The sequence below is a fragment of the Numida meleagris genome, chromosome 4 (genome assembly GCF_002078875.1).
Source record: "Numida meleagris isolate 19003 breed g44 Domestic line chromosome 4, NumMel1.0, whole genome shotgun sequence".
In the NCBI taxonomy this organism is placed as follows: domain Eukaryota; kingdom Metazoa; phylum Chordata; class Aves; order Galliformes; family Numididae; genus Numida; species Numida meleagris.
This window is the reverse complement of record NC_034412.1, coordinates 24,182,716-24,192,822: the sequence shown is the minus strand read 5'-3', so window position 1 is coordinate 24,192,822 and position 10,107 is coordinate 24,182,716.

Here is a 10,107-nt window from a genome sequence, read left to right as displayed (position 1 = left end):
AGGTGAGATAGCTAAGGAGCACTCGCGCTGCAGAAATGAGCAGAAAGGAAAAAAGGGGACCTGCAAACAGTTTTATCTTTCCTCCTGAATGGAAAACGGAAACAGAACAGTGAACAGTCCTCTGGGAGATGTAGTTCTCTTCTCTTCTGAGACAGGTATACCTGGAATTGTCAACAATCTACAGAACTGGAGCATTAACTCTTTAACTCTTACTGCACTACATGATGTTATGATGTGGAATACTGATAACAAAAACTCATAATACCAGACAACAGCATGGTGACCTGAAAACAGGCTAGTACACTCCTGGAGTCCATTGAGAATAACTTCCTTGTAGAGGTCTTGGAAACATCAAGCAGATGTGGAAAGTTACTGGACCTTAGAGTCCTGAGGGAATTAGCTGATGGAGTCACCAAGCCACTCAATAATATTTGAAAAGTTACACTGGTCAGGCCCTGGTGACTGGAAAAAGTAAAAAGTTGCATCCATTTTTAAGAAGGGTAGAAAGGACGATCCAGAGAACTACTGACCTCAGCGGACAACAATGGAACTGATGTTTTCTATTATCTTCACCAATTCCATTGACAGTGGCATTGGGTGAGCCCACAGGAAGTTTGCAGATGACACCAAGCTGAGACATCACCTGGAGCACTGTGTCCAGATGTGGAGTCCTCGGTGCAGCAGAGACATGGACCTGTCAGAGTTAGTTCAGAGGAAGGTCACAAAGGTGATTCAAGGAATGGAACACCTCACCTATGAGGATGGGCTGAGAGTTTGGGCTGTTCAGCCTGGAGAAGAGATGGCTCCAGGGAGACCTGATTGCAGTATTTCAGCACCTAAATGGAGGACATAAAAAGAATAGGAATGATACTGTTACAGGGCCTGTTGTTATAGGACAATGGGAAATTGTTTCAAAATAAAAGAGGTTAATAAGGCTAAATCTAAGAAAATTGATTTTTACAGTAAGGGTACAGAAGCTCTGGAACATGTTGCCCAGAGATACGGTGGATATCTTATCCCTGTACGGGACTCTGTGCAACCTGATCTAGCCATTGATGTCCCTGTTCATTGCAGGGGAGTTGGAGTGACATTTGAAGGACTCTTCCAAGTCAAACAACTGTAAAATACTATGATTTGTTGAAATGACATTTGTTTTCTCAAGAAACCATAATGCATGATGAGCCTTGCTTTCCTGGAAGTGGCTACCCATCAGTTGGAGTAGTTAATTAATTCCTTCTTTTCCTTCTTTTGACCATGCAGCTTTTGCTTTACCTAGTAAACAGTCTTCTTCTCAAGTCATGAGTTCTTGCACATTTACCTTTCCAATTCTGACCCCTACTCCACCAGGGAAAAGTTATCTAGCACCTGAGTGGTACATAGCTGCATGCCAAGGTTAAAGCACAACAGAGATGCAGACACTCCTAAGTGCAGAATTATAATAGGAAAATTCTTCTCGGCAGTGCACATTTTCTGTCCGTCCCATGCTCCACCCTGACTCTGAGATATCCTAATAATCAGGAACACAAAAGTTATATATACACAGGTTGGCAAGAGCCCAGTCAAAGTCATACATTTATCAGTAATTGGCTAGAGGATCCTTAATGTTAGTCCTTATTCTTAATGCATTGCAAGATTTTATCAGTGTAGCTGTAAGTTCCCCAGAATGTGGTTTGGGCTGTTACTGTTCCTTTCCTGCTTTAAGCTCAGTTTTGGTTTCTGCGGGTTAGTTATCAGTCAAGATTGTTATGTTTAGCAATGCGTATGCTTCATGCCCTTCCTTCCCTATGGATCTTACGATGTACATTGAAACAAGAGCAAAGTTCACCAAATAGACCTAGAGCTTTATACAAAAATAATGAAGTAGCTTAAAATTCCACCCACTTTCACACTGGGGAGCTCGTCCCTGCTTGGAACAGAGGACCAGTGAGGATACGCATGGCAAATATTGCAGCCTTGTCCCTGTGCCATGCTGGAGCAAGGTTCTTCTTTAGAATCGTGAATAAAGCCAATAGCTCTACACAGGGAGGCCTTTGTCTCATTTTCCTTAGCTGGGATAAGGGTGGCCCCTTCCACCACCTCCTCCTTAGCAATGTTGTTTCTGAGTGAATCAGGCAATGTCCCTGCTCTGGGCCCAAATGTTTGTCCAGTAGGTCTTCCTGAACCTCAGCAGACTTCATGGCTCCAGCACAGGCTTGATCACATCTGTCAATCCTATCTGGGTAGTATTCCTTAAGCAGCCATGATTTTGTGGGTATTTAACTGCAGAGAAATCTAGCACTTCCATTTTACAAAGCTGTGCTGTTCTCATGATGCCCGAGGGACTCCATGTTCTCCCTGTTTGTTTGTCTCCAGTGTCTTTCTATGTGTCCTAGGACATTCGAGGGCCATTCTGTGCATCCCCAGGCCTCATAGTGGAGGGAGGTCAGCTCAGCCCCGGCTGGCAGTAGCTGATCAATGGTGTCTCTCGGGTCTCTGAACCACAGGAGGAAGTAGTATCTCCCAATGGGCAGGGGACGTCAGACACGCTCAGAAATGTTTCTTCCTCTTCAGAGGATGCCAGCACAACACAGAGAGCATCTTTGTGCTCACTTCTGCCATTTCTCAGGACAAAAATGCTCTTTCACTTATTCAAAGCCGGCAGAGATGGTACACCATCAGTTGGTCTGAGTCAGAAGAAAATGTGAGGAGAGTCAAATTCCCCCCCCACGCCACCAAGTCATCCCTTGCCATCTCTGATACCTCTGCACAGGGACAAACAACGATACTGGCTACACAACCAGCACCATTTGTGATGGGCTGGCTGAGATTCAGAAAGCTTCTTCTCGGCCAGGAGCCAAACCTCTGTTTCACGAGGTGACAGCTGACAGAGGAGACCAGATCTCTTCTGGGGTGAGGAGAAACACAGGTTGGGTCCCTTGATTCAAGGAAATGACCACCACTCTGCCCTTTGCTGCACTCATCTTCCTGATTGGGACTGGCAGGGAAAAAAGTCATGCTGGATCCCTTCTTTGGCCAAAAGATATTGGTGTCCTTGCAGCAGCAGTTATCACAGACCACAGAGTTCAAGTTCATTTGTGCAACTACTCAAGCACATCAAAGTCTTTTAATATGCAGAAGTACTAAATTATCAGGACATAGCAGAATGAAATTCAGGACAGGATGACATGCAACATTGATATCTCCTTCCTCTTGGTTTCACAGTTCACTTGAACAGAGGCAAGGAGCGCTTCTGAAGGAGCAGGAAGTCACTTCTTGCTGGAGAGATGTAGTCCCTCAGCATAATGCTGAGTCTCAGCATTATGTCCTGACCCCTTGCCTTGCCTTCCCTAAAACTGTGAGGCACTTATTCCTATAATCACCAAAGGCATATTCATTCTGCCCATCAAAAGAAGGGCAGAACCATGACGTCCCTCTGCACAAGGCCAGACAACAGTCCCTTGTAGCCCCACCGGATTTCCTGAAAATGTGATACAAAGATGCTTGTGCACTGCCTGCCCCACAGAGGCATCTCTTCTCCAAAAACCTCTGTAATGAGTTGAATGGACTGGAAGTGCAGCCACATCCACTTTCCAGGCAACCCTAAAACCCCTTTCTCAGAGGTCAGCAAATGCCACCCAAGATCCCAGGACAACTGTACATGGATTGGTGGCATGCCCCTTGCTGCCCCAACATTCCAAGGAGTGGTGCTGCTGACCAGGCGCCTTCCTGGGCATCATCCAGACGTGTTGCCATATAGGGCCCCCCTAACAAGGTGCCTTTTGATGTTCCAATGGAGAAGGTGTCAGACCCTTGACATCGCTTGCCCTCTTGTGCATCCTCAGGAGGCCCACTGCCCTGCTGCCAGCAAGATAGTTGTCCCATTGACATACTCATGGCAGCTGAGACCAGCATCAAAAGTGGAGAGAATTTTCACCATGAGAGTGAGAAGTAGAACTTGCTTTGGTGGGTCAGAGCAGTCATCAATGCAGTCTGGTGGACTTATGTCATGACCTAAGGGATTAGCTGGCCTGTCGTTTCATAGCAGTTATAACAGTGGGTTTGTAGTGTAATATACAGTGACATTAAAGCTTTATTTACCATAGAGTTCTGTTTATTGAAGTTCGCCACAAACCACCACTAGCAAGTATACTATGATTAGAAAGGTGATTGTATGTATTAAGAAAAAAGGCTACTGCAGATATTACTAGGAGGCAAATATATGTGTAGTAGATTTTAAAAACATGGCACTAATGTACGGTTGCTCTCTTCCCTCATCCAACAAGCAGGGCACCTCACTGTAGAAGGCTACCAGGTATGTTAAGCATGATTTCCTCTTAATAAATCTGTCCTTACTGCTTGTAACTAGGCTCCTGACTGTGATAGCTTGTGATTCCTTCTCCATACAGGTTAAAGCCAGCAGAAAGAGGGATGTCTGAGCACATTTACTCTCTAAGTCACAAAGGTAAGACTTGACCAAGGAGTAAGTAATATCTAAATCCAATTCATCCCAGGACGATCACAGGAAGGTCTGAGGCTGGAGGAGGGTCTATGCCAGGAGATACTGTGGGGAGTGACCAGGGTGAAAGTGCTTGTGGTCCTTGACCCCATGCTGTCTTTATGAATTGCAGTCTTCAGATCAGGGCTGAGTCTTCTTGCAGGCCTGCATCCATTTGCCCAACTCCACTCATACCAGCACAAGAAAGGTTTACTTTACCCACATCCTCAGTGAATGCTAGTCTCACAGGGGTCACAAGGGAATGCTTAGGTGTCAGCATGATTCCTTGATATTAATTTGCCCTACATGTGTTCCTCCAACCCTTTTGGGTTACTGACTTAGGAAATCCTGCAGTGAAGGCAAAGGGTGACAATGTCTTTTCAAGAAGGAGCTGAAACAATATAATGCACTTGGTTAAGTCTGACTTTCAGAGAAGCACTAAAGAGCCTTTTCTTTCTTTAATAGAAATGGTGATTAGATCCTTTTATGGTGAGAAATCTCTCAAAAGTACGGAAGATATAAGGTATTTTTCCTAACTTATAGCACAAGCTTTCACCCATCCCATCTTGAAAGTCCATTTTATGGCTATGTCTAGCACCAATCATCAATCGTCAGTTTTCCAAAGTGGTAACATATTGACTTGACAGTTCACTGCCTTCATGTTTTTGTTTACCAGTAGCTATATCGAAAGCAATGGCCTTGCATTATCATTGCTGCTTACTATTTGTGATGAAGCATCCATAAAAGAAATATTGTTATTGATGTATCTCCAGGGAAGTGTAGCAACCCTTAGCTAAACTGAGTAAGACTTCTTAAAACCTTTCTGCCGTGTTCTGAGATTCACAACGCACAGTGATCCCTGGGGAAAGTCCCTTCAAAACAACACCAAAATTTGAGTCCAAACCCTTTTCTTAGTATTACTTTTTAGTTGCTGCCGCTGGCTCATCTGTTTACTATAACCACTCAAGTGCTTATAATTTGCAGTATCTTCTAAGAACTGCTGCAACCAATATAACATCAACAAAGTTCAGGACAAATGTATCCACTCAAGCCATTTCTTCTGATTAATTGAAAAAGACTGCTTTTGATTCTATGTGTAGATGGATATAACTGTAGTTTCACATATAGCATTTATTAAATTGAGGCCTGCTGGAAATAGCTGATAATTAATCTTTCTGCCTAACATTTGCGATGTGGGATTAGGGAGAAACAACCAGCAAAACATGTTCTTAACCTGAGAGTTATGCCCTCTGCTCTGCTGTGGTCTTTTCTTCCTATTTTTTGATAGGAAAAAAGAATAGTGGTACTGAGGCGTTTTTAGTAAACAAGTATTCATTGATCTTGTGCTCCTCTTCAGTCAATGTTTTCAGATACCATTGAAGACATAAACATAAGATTTTAGATTAAATTGATTAGTGTTGAAATCTAAACAAATTTTAAAGTACACCCTGTTATAGAGAGTTCATTTTACATGGACTATAGCATACTACCATCTTCACATTTACCACAACAAAGTAATTGTCATTTTTCTGTTCTCTAGGCATCCATCTATGGTGTGAACAGAGTTGCACCTCAGCAACACACATATGCTTACCAGCAACCGATCGACACGTCACCTCTGCAAAACACTTCAGCTTTTGTGTTTTCCCAAGGCAGCTCTGGCACACCTAATAGTTTTGATGCTCCTGCTTGGAACAACTTTTCCTAGTGGGAGTGATGATTATGGTCTCTATGGTGTTCCACAGGTGAGCGGAAATCCACCACATCCTGAACCAGGCTACTTCACACAGCCTGCAGTTGTAACAATAACTTTAAAATCTGCAGAATCAAAAGTTTTCCGCAGACTAAATTTGCACAGCTGAGAAAAGTTGAAGGATTAAAGCCACCTAAGACAACAACCTATAAGTTCAGCACTAAATTCAAACCTAGTGCTGGAGACTTTAACTTTTTGTCTCCTTAAGCTGCAACACAGCATGCTGATGAGGCTTTTAATAGCAGGAAACACCTTCTGAGGCATTTTACATATGACAAAACATTACAAGATGAGAGTTGCATTGTAGGAAGAGCAGTTAACAATCACGCAAATGGCCCAAGAATTGTCTTCAAGTTCAGCAGCAGGCATACTTCAGACGTCTCTTTTACAGAAAGCATTGGCCAAAACGCACGTAGAAACCTGACATTTGAAAAGAATGATACGATTTGTTTAACTTCCAAGAACCAAACAAGCCTTTGACTTCCAATTCTGATTTTGCCACTAGAAGTAATAGAAGTCATATTCCTGGCTAACCTGGGATGTCCCAGTGGACTGGAAACTAGCAAATATGATTCTCATATCAAAACGGGCTGGAAAGATGATCCTGGTAGGCACAGCCCTATCAGGCTCATCTCGGTGCCAGGGAAGGTTATGGAACGGATAATCTCGGGAGCCATCATGGATGAATTAAATGTCAACCATGCGATCAGGCCCAGTCAGCACGGGCTTATTTTGATCCTTTGGTGCTACTGCCTGACAAAACTGAAGACATGTGAGGAAGATAAAGAAGAGTTCTTCTGCAACACAGCCAAGATATCTTTCGATATGGGATACAAACAGTGGAAAGAAAGAGGTTTAGGAAACGTGAAAATACTGAAACATAAAATATCTGGCAAGTTACAGAGCAGGGTAGTCAGAAGGGCAGCAGCTTCTCGGTGACCATATGCAGGGTCTTGCCAGTGACATTACACCAGCTGTGTGTAAGTTTGGTGCAGTAGCACCTACAAAGAAGCTGGTAGAACATCTCCTGGTTGCAACTACAGACATAGAGCACTGCAGTGCCCAGCACTTAACCAGCCGCCAGCCGCAGACAAAAAAAGCAAAGCAGATTGTCCTGTGGGTCAAAGAGGGCTGGGAATGAGGCAGGCCAGAGGTGTCCCTACCCCATCGTGGCTCAGGCCTACAGGGATTTCTCTTTTGATGAAAAAAAGACCAAGGAATGTTTACAGCATTGGTGTTTATCTGTTCCATGCCTGTGCCCCACACATTTCCTAATAGGCAGCACAGCTTTTGTATTTCATTCTATTTCTCTTCACTCAGTGCAGTCCAGACAAGCCAAATGTTAGGTCACTCATGACATGAAACAATGTAGATAGCTCCAAAATCCAAGATGTCTGTGACATTCTGAAAGAATTGCCCGCTTAGAAATACGATCAGAAGTCCATGAAACCCAAACAAGGACAAGATACTTAAAGGAGGAAATTTGAAAAATGAAAGCACATTCTAAAAAGGAAACCTGCCATAAAAGTTGCTGAGATGTAATACAAAACGTTGTGCGCTGATTCTGATATCATTTACTTAGGGAAGGCTGGAAAACCTTCACAGTGCATTTCCTAATAAAGTTGTTTCCATATTTGTCTCACCCACTATTGAAGATTGAACATGCCGGAGGTTCTCCATGTTTTTCTGATGCTAACGTGGCCAAACTCTGGAAATATGCAAAATCAGCCTGAATATGCAATGTCTAAGAGAGAGAGGAACAGTCAAAGCTTTAGCACCTGTAGGTTTTCATTGTAAAAAATTGCACAATGGAAGTTCAGAGAAAATTGAACATATAGTCCCTGCCTCCCAGTGCAGTTTCTGATTTCATAAAAAATACCGCACCTTCCCCATGTATCATAGAGCATAAAAAGAAGATTTCCGCAATTCCATTTGTGCTTCAAAATGCTTCATATAGCTCAGAATAGAATACAACAGGACCTGTACGATCACATAAATAAATAGCATTTCATCATTTGCATACCATTATTCTTTCTTTCTTTCTTTCTTTTTTTTCCCAGAACTAATAGCAGGAACTTTGCTCTGACAACTTGTCACATTTTGTGTTATTACATATTATACTCTTCTCTGGAAAGCTATGTGGACAGGGAGAAAGTCAGATCTTACTACATTCAAAAAGGGATTTCTCATCAGCTTTGCTGGGGCGTAATTTCCATATAATGTATAGGTCCCACAGAATTCCAAATGCCTGCTACCTGGACACTGTTCCCACAAGGAACAGTTTCATCAACAAAAGTACCATCAGCAAAGTTTATGTATTCTGAGATAATTTAAATTATCCCCTTGAAGCAAATCAAGATGGGAAATGTAACGCAAGTTAAAAGTCGCAACAATTCGATTGAATTCAATGAAAAATAAAAAAATGCAAACAGTCTCATCTGATTTGGAACTATATGAAAAATGCTTTTTCCTAATGTATTTCACTGGAGCAGACTCTTCATTATTTCATGGACTAGCCGGCACAGAGTCAAAGATATACTCAGGGAAATCAATCTGACCACTTCTCAAGAATCTGACATTGCCAAGCATTTGTGGATTTAAAAAATAAGGCTGGGAAAACCTCAAAAGTCTCTGACCCTTATTTCCAAGATCTGAGATATTTCTAGGCTTATTTATATAAAGAGAAATTCGAAATTTTGACAACTAGGCCTGAAAAACATATTTTTCAGTATATACCATTTTCCTATTGCTATGTAGAGGAGAGAAAATCCTGTTCTTCAGAGCAAAGATCAGAATAATAAAAGACCTCTAGGTAACCATGGGATATTCACAGTATCACAGAATGTAAGGGATTGGAAAGGAGTTCAAAAGACGATTTAGAGCAGTTCCCCAGCTGGAGCAGAGAAAATATTTTAGGTCAGACAGGAACACCTAGATTAGCTCAGGATCACCTAGACCAGGTCAGAAAGGCATGTGTCCAGGTATGTTTGAATGTTTCCAGAGACAGAGACCCCAAAATCCACCCTCTTGAGGTAATCAATAACAAGTATAGAGCAAGACCCCCGAGCCAGTCACAATAGGATGTTTTTGCCAGTCTTTGCCAGTGAGGTTTATTTCTGCCTCCATCACAGTCAATTCTTGAGATCCCCCAGTCACTCCAGAAATACAAATCAAATCTGTCCCTTCATGACTCGAGGGCATTAGAGTGCACTGCGCACCAGTGTCCACCAGTGCCTCATATTTCTGTGGGTCTGAAATGCCAGGCCATTGAATCCACAAAGTCCAATAAACTCTATTATCCTTTTCCTTCCCCTGACTGAGGGCAGGGTCCCTCTCTATTGGTTATTGGTTAGTGACCATAGATCTACCACCATCATATTTGAGGAGGAAGGCATCTGCCTTTGATAGCTGAGATTTTTGATGATACAGGTGAGGAGGAGATTTCATCGCCTTTAATTAGTTTGATCAGCTCCTTCAGTAGGTTCTTCAGATATCCCGATCTCCATCAGGTGTTTCTGATACTGCTACGGGTTCATCACAATCCATCAAGAGGGACACATCATCCACTATACCGTTCTGTTTCTTCTCCATTTTCTCCAGACTTTCTTTTACCTCTGAGATGGCTGAAATAGAAGCGTGTGTTGGGGGGAGTTTTTGCTCATAATTTTGGAGTGTAATAATCAGTTCAAAAACCGGAGGTCTTCAGTGTTCTTCTACCGAGAACTATCCCTAACCGCAAACATCACTCTTCCCTAAACCAAAGCCAATCCCTAACCCTAAGCTAAGTCAAACCCAAACCATAACCCAACGCATACCCTTATCCAAACTCTTACTCTAAACCTAACAATATCCCTAAGTCTAACCCTAAAAGTAAACCTAA